Source organism: Carassius auratus, chromosome 25, assembly GCF_003368295.1.
Source record: "Carassius auratus strain Wakin chromosome 25, ASM336829v1, whole genome shotgun sequence".
Taxonomy (NCBI): domain Eukaryota; kingdom Metazoa; phylum Chordata; class Actinopteri; order Cypriniformes; family Cyprinidae; genus Carassius; species Carassius auratus.
In genome coordinates, this window is record NC_039267.1 from 5163404 (window position 1) to 5172439 (window position 9036).

Genomic DNA, 9036 nt, shown 5'->3' on the forward strand with positions numbered 1-9036 from the left:
AATGTACAAGTTACAGTGTTTACTTGTAATGTCTCAAAATAAAATGTTCTGAGAAGATTGAGGTTGGTATAATTTTTTTAAATGTTTTTGTAACATGCATTTATTTGTTTACTTTTGATCAATTTAATGCATCCTTTCTGAATAAAATATTTAATAATGTCAAAAATTTCCTGTTCACAGTGGCATATACATTTTTTTTTTATCAAATATTCAATGCTCCTGAATGAACATATCCTCTCTTCCTATAATATGACTTGTCACTGACAAGCAAATCATAGTTTTGCTAAGCTGTCACCTTAACCGTTTTCTAAAGGTTATTTGCTAATCCAAAAAAAACAAAAAAATGTCAATAGACGTTTGTCTAACCATTTCATAAGTTGAAAAATGCTTATACTGCTATCAATATCACCAACCTGTTACTTTTTAAATGCAGAATTCATCGAAAACACAAACAGTACCTGGCAACCCACAGAGAGGCCAGGTGCACCCGGTCTGCATGCGGGGGTGGATTATCTTTTCAAGCAACTGAATAGATGCTGGGCTGCTAAATAAACAAACCACAGAGGTGATGTCTCAGCCGCCTTTGCTCTCTTGAAGCAAACAGCACATTAGCACGTCGGTCTGGATGTCCAATTATCGTATACTTCAGTATGCATTGAGCTAGCAAGATAAAATACTTGCTAAAGACTTGTTTATACAGTACAATTAAATTTACATTTGGCTTAAAATCTGTTTCCACGTCAAAACAACGTCTCCATACACGCCCACGTGACTTTAATTCACAATACAGTCATTATGTTGACCATATGTCTAGTACACTTTGCCTAAAACTCAGTTTTAGCGTTGGAGCAGCTAATGGTTTCCACTATTTGTTCACATTCACCAGTGGCGGTTATAGACATTATAGAAAGTTTTAACCTGCTTAAGTCTGGACAATTCTACTAATGAGAGATCTGACATTTAGCGGACTCTCAGGACTTGTAGCACTTCTGCCTTTGGTGTCTCAGTTGGATCCTCTTGCAGAAAGGTCAAGCCGAGTGACTGTGACTCAGATTGGAAAGGTGTTGATGATGAAACAGATCCGGGTTTACCTGGTTCACGACTTGTGGAGGGGTGGGTGTCTCATATATAACACCGGCTCATCAATCCCATCTGAACAGTCTTTATTTAGCTTCCTTCCAAAGGCCTTATACAATGATACATCTGACACAAAGGCAAAAAATAACAAAAAATATATAAAAGTAGATAATCATACAGATATTTGAAACAAACTACAGATTAATAATTATAAATATTAATATGATGCTTTTTTATAATTCTTTGAAACCCATGTATATCTTCAAAAATTAGGCCTAAGGAAAATTAAACTGATTTTTAAATTGATTTTTGAAGAGTTTTAAATTTGATTTTTAAGAGTATTCTGCTTGATTTCTGCACAATGTATACACACTATCACTCAAAGGTTTTTGGAAAAAAGGATGCATTCAGAAAGGATGCATTCATTTGCTAAAGTAATGGTAAATACATTTATAATGTAAGAAACTATTTTTATTTCAAACAAATGCTGTTCTATTGAATTTTTTATTTAACAAATAATCCTGAAAAACAAGTTGCCACAAAAATATTAAGCGGCACAACTGTTTTCAACAATGATAATAATTATAAAGTTTATTGAGGAGCAAATCAGCATATTAGAATAATAATAATGGATTATATTTGAAAATATATTAAAATAAGTTTTTTTAATTATAATAATATTTTACAATATTACAGTTTTTACTATACTTTGATCACATAAATGCAAATTTGGTAAGCATAATATAATAAAATAAAAATAAAAAAACATATGGTTTATATATAATCAAATACACTTTAAAATGAAGTCAAGCCACAGGTGTGTCCAGACCAATTTCTTGGAAACAAACACAACCGAAACATGCTGTTTAACTGGTATTATTTAAATCCTCTTCAAATGATACTCAAAACATCTGTACATCTAAAATGTCTTCATGCACATTGATTCGTTCACCTTTTGTTGTCTCAATCTCATTGCACTAGTAAATTGCTCTGGCAACTTAGAAAACGTAAAAAATGAAAACTCTGAAGAATTACCTGTTGCCGAAATCTTTACCACACAAGGTGTTCCTTTTGTTTTGTTTTGAGGGGTTCTGGTCCAACAGAATGATGCAGAAAGAGGGGGGAGAGAGTGAGAAAGTGAAAGAGAGAGGAGGGGTCTGGCCATGGAGTTCCTTGATGCAGTCTGTGCAAGGACTGAATGCTAATCAGACAGAGGCCTTTCCCCATGCTTACAGCAGTGCACATACATCTTGTCAGCCCCTGCAATGATACACACACACACACACACACACACACACACACACAGCCACATACACACACATTACAGATCCAAATCCAGATCCAAGGGAATCAAATTAAAGCATTAATAACACCAACTGGTTACTTTTGCTTTATTCATGGTCAAATAACACCAGCCTACATGCACATATTAACATTTTATAGACAAACAAATGCATATGTGACGATTCCCCCCGGGGACCGATCATCTTTCATCGCCGCTGCAGCAGCTCTGGAGGCAGATGTTTTAAACGATCATTTAAAGGGTAAATCACACTTGCCTGAGTGAAATCTTTTCTGAATGGTGAAGGCGTAGGCTGCTGCTAACAGCTAAATAATTCAACAATATTGATGTGACAGTACACAAGCTTTGCCTGGCATTTATTTATCATGCAATATTAGAGCTTGCAACGTGAGATGTGAGATTACGATGCTCTTTTTAACAACAGCCTGCACATTTCTCTGTAACTAAACAACAACAACAACAACAACAAATCATGATAAATAAATGAATAAAAATTTAATATGTATATATGAATATGTCTTTAGAGAAAAAACAACAACAACAAAAAAACAATATATATATATTGCTGTATTTGTGCTTTGACATAATCACTATAAAAAGTACATTGTTTTGAAAGGCAGTGTTATAACATTGCTTTTTAAAAATACTATTATCATAAAAGTCTATCATATTCTGAGGTAAATAGCGGCCTCTACTGATTAGATACAATACTACAGGGTCATTTTTTTTTTCTTTTGCACGTAGTTATAGCTACATTTAAGACTGATCTCCCAACTCCCAAATCTTATTAAAATAATGAATCCAAAGGCATCCAAAACAATGGTGAAAGACTATTTATAATTTATGGGTTTTCTCATCCTTTTTAACATTATGGCTTATGTATTATGTCAGCAAAATTATAATTTTAAACATTTTTCCTGCTAAACAAATGAATTCACATAAGTCTAACGATATCTGCAGAATCCCTCTGCCTTTTGGGAGAAAACATTTGTATTCCCTCATTGAACTGGTTACGTTCAAATGTTGAACAATTACGGTTTCAGTGGATGAAAAATAAAAGTTTACCATTACATTTTACATGGCTGAACACATTAACACATTAAATATTTATTTGAGTTGAAAATATTTAAGGAATTACTTTTACTTCAGGAAATAGTACCTTACAATATACAAAACAATATTAGGCTACAGCTAAATTAATACTAACGTACTCAGAGGATATTTTCAATACTATCCATAACTGAGAAAGTATATAAATTCTGAAAAATATATCGTTTTTGTACCATATTGGCAATACCAGAAGTACACAAACATGTCATATTGTGAGTCTGTGCTGGGCTGCGAGTTGTCGAGATCAGTGTGTTCTGGAGCAGCCCAGCATGACAGGAACCGGGGCCAGCGTTCCTCGTGCGCTCTTATTTATTTAACCCAAGACAAACCCTAGAGAGTGAGAAAAAGATAAACGGAGTAAGAGAAAGAGAAAGAAAGAAGGAGTCTCAATTCATTCAGAATCCAAAGAAAGCACCACAGACCTTGATAGACAACAGACACGTGGTAGCAGTGAAAGCAGAGGAGACTCTTGGGCCTTTTCTCCATCTTAGATCTTGGCTGCACTGATAGATAAACAGTTAGACAGAAAGACTGGCTAACACATGATAGATAGACGGGCAAAGACGGATACTGTAGATAGATAGATAGACAGACAGACAGACAGACAGAAAGATAGATAGATAGATAAAAAACAGACAGAAATACAGTCAGATAAATACATATTAACAAAGATGAACAGATAGATATATAGATAGACAGACAGACAGACAGACAGACAGACAGACAGACAGATAGACAGATAGACAGACAGATAGATAGATAGATAGATAGATAGATAGATAGATAGATAGATAGATAGATAGATAGATAGATAGATAGATAGATAGATAGATAGATAGATAGAGAAAAGCAAAGACAGAAATAGAGACAGACATAGAAATACATATTTACACGGGCGACCGGAGATAGATTTAGAATTGGTCCAAGTTGTAGTATTTATTCTGTCCACACGAGGTCAGTCATATTCATTTGATAACTTTTCATAGGGCATTGGATATGTTTCAATATGAAACCTAAGACAAAAATCTAAATGGGCAGCGTGGCTTTTTAGACAGTCATCGCTTAAAAGTAGATCCAGGTATCGTTCGTTCATTAATCAAACAAATAAAAGCATTTAAATGACACAGACCCAAACTACAGCCTAAACCATAACTATAGTCATATCATATTAAACAACACCCAAATATAGGTATTCATGCACGGTAACACCTCGTTCAAGAGCGAGAAATGAGTAAACATTCACGAGTCCTATTCAAGCTCGTGATGAATAAACAGAGAAGCATGCGACAGACAGGGCCAGAGAGACACCTCACTGCTCCCCACTAACCGCTGCTGGTCCCGCCCTATAATGAGACACGCGGACTAGAAAGAATAGAAGTTTCTACAGTCTAACAAGTGATATGTGTCTCTTCATTCTGGGACCGTTTTACATTCGTCAAAACCCGCAGCGCAGAATAAAAGTTCCAACACTGTAACAGGCGGTTTGTTTTGGTACATTTTAGAACGCTTTTACTCCAGACAAACGCCGTAGCTCAACATTGTAACAAAGTAGCTGGTCTCGCGACGTTCATTGGAATAGAAGGACAGCTCAGCGTGTTCGCGGTTACCAGTCAAACAATCCCAAGGAGACAACGCTGGATGCTGTTTTGTGAGCGTTTAAAGGGAATGAGAGTGAACGAGGAAAGCACGCTTTGAGCACTGCAGCGTTCGAGGTAATATAAGAAACCTCGAATTTCCAAAAATAATAGCTGTAAAGTCATTATAGTGGTTTCTAGTGGATTCGAGCTGGTCTTAAACTGGATCCAGCGTGTCACATTTATTTATAACACTTTTATTTATTATTTAGGGGAAAGGGTGTTGATGCTTAACAAGTAGGCTATTATTGTATATAATAATATAAAAATTGTTGTTGTAAATAAAATGATAAATAATTATGTGTTTATATTTCTAGAAGTCAGTATAATCTTCTTATGGCAGTAAATAGTCACAATATTACATTTTGTAACAATAGTCACAGTATATATATATATATATATATATATATATATATATATATATATATATATATATATATATATATATATATATATATTTATATATATATATATATATATTTTTTATTATTATTATTATTATTATTATTATTATTTAAGTAATTTTACTGCATGTTAATTCAGTTATTATCTAGTCTACCAACTACCATGTCCCAAAAACTAGCTCGACCATCTTAAGATGGTATGACCAGCTGGGGATCATATTCCAAAACATATCGATCAGCTTTCAGAGGAACATTTAGAATTTGCAATGCTCAGTTCAATTTATATGCTTTAATATTTATATTTATATTACAATTATTTTATTTCATGTTTAATTGTTCAATTGTTTATGTGAACTTTTTTGTAATTTTTTTTTTTTCACTTATTTCTTTAATTGGTTACCTTATTTTGTCTCATGTCTGAACTTGAAAGAAACATGGTTTATAATTAGACAAAAAAAAAAACTAGTTAAACAAAATTGTTTGGATTATACACTTTTTTGGTGACAGGTGTCGTTTTAGACAAACATGCCTTTGATGTTGATCTGAACTCATCTCAGCAGAATGTTTATATCAATAGCCCGGTTTGAACCCCTGCTGTTATTCTAATCATTCCATGGCCTGATATAGAAGGTGTTCACATTTAACTCGAACCTTTCCTCTTCAAAGCTGTAAAATGTTAAGAATCGATCTCAACAGATTACATGACTTGATCTGTGTTGAAGAAAACCATAGCATGTGAAAAAGACAGAATCAAAGACAAAGGCAGAGTTGACTGTTAGTAAACACAAGATTGCGCCTTGCATTTTGTTATTACAAATATGCTTTTTTGTGTGTTCCCCAGACTCCACAGTCCTAGATTGTTGTTCTTGTGTCTAGAATCTTTGGAATTCCCAGGGTGTGTTTTGTATTTGGTTGTGTGTCGTTCCTGGCATCTATTATTCATTTAAGCAGTGGTTCTCAATTGGTTTTTGCTTCAGGACTTGTATTGGACATCAAGTACTAACATAGCATATTGAACAAAAGTTAACAAAAAATCCTTAACATTTAAATTTTATTTTAAATGTACATGAAATACATGCTTATTTATTTGCTCTTCTAACTATGCCTGATAGTTTTGTTTTATTATTTTCATTTAGCATTGCCCGTGACTCATCAGTTGAGAACTGATTTAAAAGTTTCTGTATGTAGCGCTTTTGTTCCTTTTGGAATTGCTTATGGAAATCTTGCTTTCGCTGGCCAGATCTAAAATCTAATAACCTTGCAGATTTTTTAATTTCCTCAGCACTCTCATGGTATTTGCCACATTAATGAGCCACACATGAAAACTGGAATACAGAAATAATAATGGAAGTTTGAGTTTTTATTGTTAACCCACATTCCGGGCCTGTGTCTTTCTCGAAATGCAGTTGTCAAACAGTGAAAGTGTCCGCTAGCGATTATGGAGATGAAACCACTGCCAGAAGAAATCCAAGAGGGTTCATCTGTATCTCATTACAGAGAATGCAGTTTTAGCTTCTTTCTGGTAGATGTTTTCTGTCGAGATCTTTACTGAGTTGACTGATTAGAATTCTTGGGGGATTGATCATTTAGGAAAGATTGCACCGCAGCATCACTTACAATCTAATCTATGTTGGTGGTGATCATTGACCCAAAAAGGCATGATTAGCTTAGTTTTGCAGCATGGTTCCAACTTGGCCTATTTTTTTTTTTTTAAAGTCTGCTATGTGCATGGGAGGATAAAAGCTTTGTTTTAAAGATAATTTTTACTCGCTTTCAGATTCTGCAAATAAGAACTGAATATTTGAAGAGCCTCTAGCAGCTCTTACTGTACTTTGCAATCCAGTCAGCACAGTGGCATATGGAATGACATCCAGTATCCGCACTTGTATGTTGTTGCAGCTGCTTATGCTATGCACTCTATGCTCAAAAGTTTAGTGTAATTTTGTGTGAGTGTGTTTTTGAAGAAAGTTTCTCATGCCCACAAAGGCATTGTTTATTTGAATAAACATTCAAAACAGAAACATTGTAAAATCGTTTTACAATTTAAAAGTACTGTTTACTTTTTGAATATATATTATAATTTCAAGTTATTCCTGTGATGGCAAAGCTAAATTTCCAGTATAATTACTCTGGTCTTCGGTGTCACATGATCCTTCCAAAATCATACTTATATAAAGTATGCTGACTTTTTGATGAATAGAAAGGTCAATCTAGCAACATTTATTTATTCACTTTGGATCAATTTAATGCATCCTCACTGAATTACTAAAAATCCTACTTATCCCAAACTTGTGAACGGTCGTGTGAAGGAATATTCCATGTTTAATATAAGTTAAGATCAATCTACAGCATGTAGCCTATGCCATTTTGATGTTGATCACCACAGAAAATCTTTCAACCCTTCCTCTCAGGTGTTTTTTTTTTTAAATGGTGATTTTAAAGGTCATGTGCAATAACAATGGATAGGGTCAGGCAGTAAAACATTAAAACACAATATATTATTAAGAGTATAGCCACAAAACCTAAAGATCACAACAAAGAATTACACTAAATGTATAGCCAATCTTTCAGAGTAATAATTTAAATTTGTATTGAACCTAAAACACTCCTTAAGACCAAGGCAAAAAGCTGCATCTAGACAAATAAAGGGAATAATCTGTACTCTAAGACACAGTTTCTCTGTGTTGCATTTGGAGAAACAGGTCAAGAGAGTCCCATTCGCCACCTTTTAGTAATCAAAGAGCTCCATGGTTACACATATCGCAGGAAGTCCAATTCTCCAGTGGAGGCTGTAGGTTTCAATGTTTTCCAGACATGCGAAGGATTGTGCTGATGTGGAATCAATAGAAATCGAATATAAACCCAGTCTTTTCCAGTATGTCCAGCCTGCTAATCGTTCAGTTAATTCTCAGTTTTTTGAGCACTTGCAGACTTTAGAAGTGCTTTTCCAGTTCTGAGTATCTCTGTCAGTGACGGATATCACATGAGTCTCCCAGGCCTCCTGCTTTTTAATAAAAGCGGCCAGGCAGACAGAAACTGTGGCCATGTTCTCTGATTCAGCACATACTTGAGAAAAGTCCAGCCTTTTAGACTCAACTGGTTTCAAACAACAGGACTGTTCGCGTGAACATCCGTCGATTGCCCAGAAATGCCAGATATTTTGTTTGCTAGAGGAAGAGCTGTTTCTTATTGCTAAATCGCATGTACTGCATGCTGTTTCAGTTTTGAACAATGAAGAACATCGTCAGTTTGATTGATTGGTTTTAGCATTCAGCAAGAGTATGTTCTAGTAGTTTATGGAAAGAAACACATTTTAGAAAATGTTTTGTCCAGATTCTTTTTGCAGTGTTTTGCCTCTTGTTGGCCCCCAAATTTTGCTGTGCAATGCTTTTTATGTGTTTTAACATAAGTTTTACAGTTTTTTTTTTCATACAGTTTTTTTGACTCCACAAATGTAACACGTTTAAAATTAAGCTTTAGAAAGACACTTGTGACATAACGTTTCCTG